Genomic DNA, 9,460 nt, shown 5'->3' on the forward strand with positions numbered 1-9,460 from the left:
ACAGCATCCAGTCTGCTGGTCCCCTTAGCCCTGCTCTTTCTGCTGTGACCCTAAGATCAACTAACTGAAGTTTGTCAGGCGAACAGTGCTTTGTAGAAAGGTGTCAGTGGGAAAAATAAGTGAGTGCACACACATCCCTCCCCATGCAGCATTGTCTAGTGCAGGGTAAGAGGGAACTTGTTCCTAGCAAAGAAGTGACATGTGCTGCTGTGGCTGATGTATAGTGCCATGCTGATACTTCACACATCAATGTTTTCTCTCTGTCTCAGATTTTACAGCTTCCCATAGTAGTTCTGCTGTTACAGTCAGTAAACTTATATTTGTCTGCACCTCCATGCTTCCTCCTCAGTCTTTACCTTGCTTTGCTCCTGTTGGCTGCCCTAAATCTCTTTAACCAGCTAACCTCACACCAGAATCACATTCAAAAGAATATTAAATGAATCCACAGTGGAGGAATTTATATATTTATTTACTTATTAGTACTGCTTACGTCCAGTTTCACATATTGCAATTTATTTTTTATTTTTTTAAATGATTAGCCCAGCAGTGGATGATCCACTGCTGGGCTAATAATTTAAAAAAAAAATTATAAAATAAATGTATTTAGTTGTTTTTTGGGATGTTGAGGTGGAGAGCGAAATTGCATGGGGTGGGGGGGGGGCAAGAAAATTTTTGCCCAGGGTCCAGTCAATATTAAAGACGGCCCTGGTTGTAGTATACACAGATAAGGGAGATGATTTGTGATGCATGACATTAACATAAAGGAGCGGATATATGTGCTGTCTGTGTTACCTCCCAGACGTGATGTCACCATCTGGTTCACATAGCAACACACAACAGAAGTATGCGTCCACAGCATGGGCGTTGGTTATATGATCCAATAGGATTGTGCACATGTAATATGTTTTACCCTTTGATGAGATGTATCAGCAGCTTGTGGATTTATGTAGTTTGTACATTCCTTTTTTGCACACGGCGCCCAATGATTGGTAGCCGGATTGGGGAGGGTCTCACAGCCTATTTAAGATTGTCATTTCACACATTCTGGTTGTCAGAGGAAGGGACGTTTGAGGTCCCGAAACGTCACAAATAAAATATCACGTTGATGTTCAAAGTCCAGTGAGTGCTTTTTCTTTCATCTGATACATATATATATATATATATATATATATATAATTAGCTGCATTCTCTTAAAATCCTTTGTTGAAAAGCACAAGGACTATAAATATTGTGTTAAGAAAAATAATTATTGATATATCATAAAAAAGTAAATAAATAAATAAATAAAACAAATCAAGAGGAGAATAGTCCTGCTGAGTATGATTGATTTTGAAGGACTTTCTGCTGACGTCTAATGAATAGACCCCATTGTTAGAGCCAAGCATTCAATTCATAATAAATTGCTTTAGCAAATTGCAACTTTTAATTATTACACTTTTATGTCACTTTAAAATAGTATGTCCCTTTAAGGTTACAATTGGAATGTGATCTAGCCCAGGGGGTCTTCCCCTCTCTGCAGTTGGCTCATTCCTGCCCTCTTTGTGTGGCTCCTAAGCATTTAGTACATTATGTCAATGCAATGAAAAATGGCTCTTTTCAACTTTTTTGATGCAGAAGTAAATCTATTTGTGTGTATATCTGTGTATGTGTGTGTTTGTATCTGTGTCCGTGTGTATCTGTGTGTGCACATCTGTGTGTGTGTGTGTTTGTGTCAGTATGTGTGTGTGTGTTTATGTGTGTGTGTATATGTGTGTATATATCTGTGTGCATGTGTGTGTTTATGTGAGTGTATATCTGTGTGTGTTTGCATGTGTATATATGTGTGTGTGTGTGTGTATATATATTTGTGCGCCTGTGTGTGTTTATGTGAGTGTATATCTGTGTGTGTATGTATCTGTGTGTGTGTGTGTGTGTGTGTATAAGTGTGTGTGTGTATAAGTGTGTGTGTGTGTTTATGTGTGTATAAGTGTGTGTGTGTGTGTGTATAAGTGTGTGTGTATAAGTGTGTGTATGTGTGTATAAGTGTGTATTTGTGTGTATAAATGTGTGTGTGTGTTAGTGTGTATAAGTGTGTGTATGTGTGTATAAGTGTGTGTGTTTATGTATGTGTTTATGTGTGTGTGTTTGTGTGTGTTTTTATGTCTGTGTGTATAAGTGTGTGTGTATGTGTGTATAAGTGTGTGTTTGTGTGTATAAGGGTGTGTTTGTGTGTAAGTGTGTGTATGTGTGTATAAGTGTGTGAATGTGTGTATAAGTGTGTGTATAAGTGTGTGTATGTGTGTATAAGTGTGTGTATGTGTGTATAAGTGTGTGTATGTGTGTATACGTGTGTATAAGTGTGTGTATGTGTGTATAAGTGTGTGTATGTGTGTATAAGTGTGTGTATAATTGTGTGTATGTGTGTATGTATAATTGTGTGTATGTGTGTATAAGTGTGTATATAAGTGTGTGTATAAGTGTGTGCATGTGTGTATAACTGTGTATAAGTGTGTGTATGTGTGTATAAGTGTGTGTATGTGTGTATAAGTGTGTGTATAAGTGTGTGTATGTGTGTATAAGTGTGTGTATGTGTGTATAAGTGTGTGTGTATAAGTGTGTGTGTATAAGTGTGTGTATGTGTGTATAAGTGTATGTATAAGTGTGTGTATGTGTGTATAAGTGTGTGTATGTGTGTATAAATGTGTGTGTATAAGTGTGTGTATGTGTCTATAAATGTGCGGGTATAAGTGTGTGTATAAGTGTGTGTATGTGTGTATAAGTGTGTGTATGTGTGTATGTGTGTATGTGTGTATAAGTGTGTGTATAAGTGTGTGTATAAGTGTGTGTATGTGTGTATAAGTGTGTGTGTATAAGTGTGTGTATAAGTGTGTGTATAAGTGTGTGTATGTGTGTATAAGTGTATGTATAAGTGTGTGTATGTGTGTATAAGTGTGTGTATGTGTGTATAAGTGTGTGTATGTGTGTATAAGTGTGTGTATAAGTGTGTCTATAAGTGTGTGTATGTGTGTATAAGTGTGTGTATGTGTGTATGTGTGTATAAGTGTGTGTATAATTGTGTGTATAAGTGTGTGTATGTGTGTATAAGTGTGTGTATAAGTGTGTGTATGTGTGTATAAGTGTGTGTATGTGTGTATAACTGTGTATAAGTGTGTGTATGTGTGTATAACTGTGTATAAGTGTGTGTATGTGTGTATAAGTGTTTGTATGTGTGTATAAGTGTATGTATAAGTGTGTGTATGTGTGTATAAGTGTGTGTATGTGTGTATAAGTGTGTGTATGTGTGTATAAGTGTGTGTATAAGTGTGTGTATGTGTGTATAAGTGTGTGTATGTGTGTATAAGTGTGTGTATATAAGTGTGTGTATGTGTGTATAAGTGTATGTATAAGTGTGTGTATGAGTGTATAAGTGTGTGTATGTGTGTATAAGTGTGTGTATGTGTGTATAAGTGTGTGTGTATAAGTGTGTGTATGTGTGTATAAGTGTATGTATAAGTGTGTGTAAAAGTGCGTGTATGTGTGTATAAATGTGTGTGTATAAGTGTGTGTATGTGTCTATAAATGTGCGTGTATAAGTGTGTGTATAAGTGTGTGTATAAGTGTGTGTATGTGTGTATAAGCGTGTGTATGTGTGTATAAGTGTGTGTATGTGTGTATGTGTGTATAAGTGTGTGTATAATTGTGTGTATAAGTGTGTGTATGTGTGTATAAGTGTGTGTGTATAAGTGTGTGTATAAGTGTGTGTATGTGTGTATAAGTGTGTGTATGTGTGTATAAGTGTATGTATAAGTGTGTGTATGTGTGTATAAGTGTGTGTATGTGTGTATAAGTGTGTGTATATAAGTGTGTGTATGTGTGTATAAGTGTATGTATAAGTGTGTGTATGTGTGTATAAGTGTGTGTATGTGTGTATAAGTGTGTGTATGTGTCTATAAATGTTCGTGTATAAGTGTGTGTATAAGTGTGTGTATAAGTGTGTGTATGTGTGTATAAGTGTGTGTATGTGTGTATAAGTGTGTGTATGTGTGTATGTGTGTATAAGTGTGTGTATAATTGTGTGTATAAGTGTGTGTATAAGTGTGTGTATAAGTGTGTGTATAAGTGTGTGTATGTGTGTATAAGTGTGTGTATGTGTGTATAACTGTGTATAAGTGTGTGTATGTGTGTATAATTGTGCATAAGTGTGTGTATGTGTGTATAAGTGTGTGTATGTGTGTATAAGTGTATGTATAAGTGTGTGTATGTGTGTATAAGTGTGTGTATGTGTGTATAAGTGTGTGTATGTGTGTATAAGTGTATGTATAAGTGTGTGTATGTGTGTATAAGTGTGTGTATATAAGTGTGTGTATGTGTGTATAAGTGTATGTATAAGTGTGTGTATGTGTGTATAAGTGTGTGTATGTGTGTATAAGTGTGTGTGTATAAGTGTGTGTATGTGTGTATAAGTGTATGTATAAGTGTGTGTATGTGTGTATAAGTGTGTGTATGTGTGTATAAATGTGTGTGTATAAGTGTGTGTATGTGTCTATAAATGTGTGAGTATAAGTGTGTGTATGTGTGTATAAGTGTATTTATAAGTGTGTGTATGTGTGTATAAGTGTGTGTATAAGTGTGTGTATAAGTGTGTGTATAAGTGTGTGTATGTGTGTATAAGTGTGTGTATGTGTGTATAAGTGTGTGTATGTGTGTATAAGTGTGTGTATGTGTGTATAAGTGTATGTATAAGTGTGTGCATGTGTGTATAAGTGTGTGTATGTGTGTATAAGTGTGTGTATGTGTGTATAAGTGTGTGTATAAGTGTGTGTATAAGTGAATGTATAAGTGTGTGTATGTGTGTATAAGTGTGTGTATGTGTGTATAAGTGTATGTATAAGTGTGTGTATGTGTGTATAAGTGTGTGTATGTGTGTATAAGTGTGTGTGTGTGTGTGTATAAGTGTGTGTGTGTGTATAAGTGTGTGTATGTATATATAAGTGTGTGTATGTGTGTATAAGTGTGTGTATAAGTGTGTGTATGTGTGTATAAGTGTGTGTGTATAAGTGTGTGTATGTGTGTATAAGTGTATGTATAAGTGTGTGTATGTGTGTATAAATGTGTGTGTATGTGTCTATAAATGTGCGTGTATAAGTGTTTGTATAAGTGTGTGTATAAGTGTGTGTATGTGTGTATAAGTGTGTATATGTGTGTATAAGTGTGTGTATGTGTGTATGTGTGTATAAGTGTGTGTATAATTGTGTGTATAAGTGTGTGTATGTGTGTATAAGTGTGTGTATAAGTGTGTGTATGTGTGTATAAGTGTGTGTATGTGTGTATAAGTGTGTGTATATAAGTGTGTGTATGTGTGTATAAGTGTATGTATAAGTGTGTGTATGTGTGTATAAGTGTGTGTATGTGTGCATAAGTGTGTGTATGTGTGTATAAGTGTGTGTGTATAAGTGTGTGTATGTGTGTATAAGTGTATGTGTATGTGTGTATAAGTGTTTGTATGTGTGTATAATTGTGTATAATTGTGCATAAGTGTGTATAATTGTGCATAAGTGTGTGTATGTGTGTATAAGTGTGTGTATGTGTGTATAAGTGTATGTATAAGTGTGTGTATGTGTGTATAAGTGTGTGTATGTGTGTATAAGAGTGTGTATGTGTTTATAAGTGTATGTATAAGTGTGTGTATGTGTGTATAAGTGTGTGTATGTGTGTATAAGTGTGTGTATATAAGTGTGTGTATGTGTGTATAAGTGTATGTATAAGTGTGTGTATGTGTGTATAAGTGTGTGTGTATAAGTGTGTGTATGTGTGTATAAGTGTATGTATAAGTGTGTGTATGTGTATATAAGTGTGTGTATGTGTGTATAAATGTGTGTGTATAAGTGTGTGTATGTGTCTATAAATGTGTGTGTATAAGTGTGTGTATGTGTGTATAAGTGTATGTATAAGTGTGTGTATGTATAAGTGTGAGTATGTGTGTATAAATGTGTGTATGTGTGTATAAGTGTGTGTATGTGTGTATAAGTGTATGTATAAGTGTGTGTATGTGTGTATAAGTGTGTGTATGTGTGTATAAGTGTGTGTATAAGTGTGTGTATGTGTGTATACGTGTATGTATAAGTGTGTGCATGTGTGTATAAGTGTGTGTATGTGTGTATAAGTGTGTGTATAAGTGTATGTATAAGTGTGTGTATGTGTGTATAAGTGTGTGTATGTGTGTATAAGTGTATGTATAAGTGTGTGTATGTGTGTATAAGTGTGTGTATGTGTGTATAAGTGTGTGTGTGTTTATAAGTGTGTGTATGTGTGTATAAGTGTGTGTGTGTGTATAAGTGTGTGTATGTGTGTATAAGTGTGTGTATGTGTGTATAAGTGTGTGTGTGTGTATAAGTGTGTGTGTGTGTATGTATGTATAAGTGTGTGTATGTGTGTATAAGTGTGTGTATAAGTGTGTGTTTGTGTGTATAAGTGTATGTTTAAGTGTGTGTATGTGTGTATAAGTGTGTGTATGTGTGTATAAGTGTATGTATAAGTGTGTGTATGTGTGTATAAGTGTGTGTATGTGTGTATAAGTGTGTGTGTGTTTATAAGTGTGTGTATGTGTGTATAAGTGTGTGTGTGTGTGTGTATAAGTGTGTGTATGTGTGTATAAGTGTGTGTGTGTGTGTATAAGTGTGTGTGTGTGTGTGTATAAGTGTGTGTATGTGTGTATAAGTGTGTGTATGTGTGTATAAGTGTGTGTGTGTGTGTATAAGTGTGTGTATGTGTGTATAAGTGTGTGTATGTGTGTATAAGTGTGTGTATGTGTGTATAAGTGTGTGTGTGTGTATAAGTGTGTGTGTGTGTATGTATGTATAAGTGTGTGTATGTGTGTATAAGTGTGTGTATAAGTGTGTGTTTGTGTGTATAAGTGTATGTTTAAGTGTGTGTATGTGTGTATAAGTGTGTGTATGTGTGTATAAGTGTATGTATAAGTGTGTGTATGTGTGTATAAGTGTGTGTATGTGTGTATAAGTGTGTGTATGTGTGTATAAGTGTGTGTATAAGTGTGTGTATGTGTGTATAAGTGTATGTATAAGTGTGTGCATGTGTGTATAAGTGTGTGCATGTGTGTATAAGTGTGTGTATGTGTGTATAAGTGTGTGTATAAGTGTGTGTATAAGTGAATGTATAAGTGTGTGTATGTGTGTATAAGTGTGTGTATGTGTGTATAAGTGTATGTATAAGTGTGTGTATGTGTGTATAAGTGTGTGTATGTGTGTATAAGTGTGTGTGTGTGTGTATAAGTGTGTGTGTGTGTGTGTGTATAAGTGTGTGTATGTATATATAAGTGTGTGTATGTGTGTATAAGTGTGTGTATAAGTGTTTGTATGTGTGTATAAGTGTGTGTGTATAAGTGTGTGTATGTGTGTATAAGTGTATGTATAAGTGTGTGTATGTGTGTATAAATGTGTGTGTATAAGTGTGTGTATGTGTCTATAAATGTGCGTGTATAAGTGTTTGTATAAGTGTGTGTATAAGTGTGTGTATGTGTGTATAAGTGTGTATATGTGTGTATAAGTGTGTGTATGTGTGTATGTGTGTATAAGTGTGTGTATAATTGTGTGTATAAGTGTGTGTATGTGTGTATAAGTGTGTGTATAAGTGTGTGTATGTGTGTATAAGTGTGTGTATATAAGTGTGTGTATGTGTGTATACGTGTATGTATAAGTGTGTGTATGTGTGTATAAGTGTGTGTATGTGTGCATAAGTGTGTGTATGTGTGTATAAGTGTGTGTGTATAAGTGTGTGTATGTGTGTATAAGTGTATGTGTATGTGTGTATAAGTGTTTGTATGTGTGTATAATTGTGTATAATTGTGCATAAGTGTGTATAATTGTGCATAAGTGTGTGTATGTGTGTATAAGTGTGTGTATGTGTGTATAAGTGTATGTATAAGTGTGTGTATGTGTGTATAAGTGTGTGTATGTGTGTATAAGTGTGTGTATGTGTTTATAAGTGTATGTATAAGTGTGTGTATGTGTGTATAAGTGTGTGTATGTGTGTATAAGTGTGTGTATATAAGTGTGTGTATGTGTGTATAAGTGTATGTATAAGTGTGTGTATGTGTGTATAAGTGTGTGTGTATAAGTGTGTGTATGTGTGTATAAGTGTATGTATAAGTGTGTGTATGTGTATATAAGTGTGTGTATGTGTGTATAAATGTGTGTGTATAAGTGTGTGTATGTGTCTATAAATGTGTGTGTATAAGTGTGTGTATGTGTGTATAAGTGTATGTATAAGTGTGTGTATGTATAAGTGTGAGTATGTGTGTATAAATGTGTGTATGTGTGTATAAGTGTGTGTATGTGTGTATAAGTGTATGTATAAGTGTGTGTATGTGTGTATAAGTGTGTGTATGTGTGTATAAGTGTGTGTATAAGTGTGTGTATGTGTGTATAAGTGTATGTATAAGTGTGTGCATGTGTGTATAAGTGTGTGTATGTGTGTATAAGTGTGTGTATAAGTGTATGTATAAGTGTGTGTATGTGTGTATAAGTGTGTGTATGTGTGTATAAGTGTATGTATAAGTGTGTGTATGTGTGTATAAGTGTGTGTATGTGTGTATAAGTGTGTGTGTGTTTATAAGTGTGTGTATGTGTGTATAAGTGTGTGTGTGTATAAGTGTGTGTATGTGTGTATAAGTGTGTGTATGTGTGTATAAGTGTGTGTGTGTGTATAAGTGTGTGTGTGTGTATGTATGTATAAGTGTGTGTATGTGTGTATAAGTGTGTGTATAAGTGTGTGTTTGTGTGTATAAGTGTATGTTTAAGTGTGTGTATGTGTGTATAAGTGTGTGTATGTGTGTATAAGTGTATGTATAAGTGTGTGTATGTGTGTATAAGTGTGTGTATGTGTGTATAAGTGTGTGTGTGTTTATAAGTGTGTGTATGTGTGTATAAGTGTGTGTGTGTGTGTATAAGTGTGTGTATGTGTGTATAAGTGTGTGTGTGTGTATAAGTGTGTGTGTGTGTATAAGTGTGTGTATGTGTGTATAAGTGTGTGTATGTGTGTATAAGTGTGTGTGTGTGTGTTTGTATAAGTGTGTGTATGTGTGTATAAGTGTGTGTATGTGTGTATAAGTGTGTGTGTGTGTATAAGTGTGTGTGTGTGTATGTATGGATAAGTGTGTGTATAAGTGTGTGTTTGTGTGTATAAGTGTATGTTTAAGTGTGTGTATGTGTGTATAAGTGTGTGTATGTGTGTATAAGTGTATGTATAAGTGTGTGTATGTGTGTATAAGTGTGTGTATGTGTGTATAAGTGTGTGTGTGTTTATAAGTGTGTGTATGTGTGTATAAGTGTGTGTTTGTGTGTGTATAAGTGTGTGTATGTGTGTATAAGTGTGTGTGTGTGTATAAGTGTGTGTGTGTATAAGTGTGTGTATGTGTGTATAAGTGTGTGTATGTGTGTATAAGTGTGTGTGTGTGTGTGTGTGT

The sequence above is a fragment of the Bombina bombina genome, chromosome 3, assembly GCF_027579735.1.
Source record: "Bombina bombina isolate aBomBom1 chromosome 3, aBomBom1.pri, whole genome shotgun sequence".
In the NCBI taxonomy this organism is placed as follows: Eukaryota; Metazoa; Chordata; class Amphibia; order Anura; family Bombinatoridae; genus Bombina; species Bombina bombina.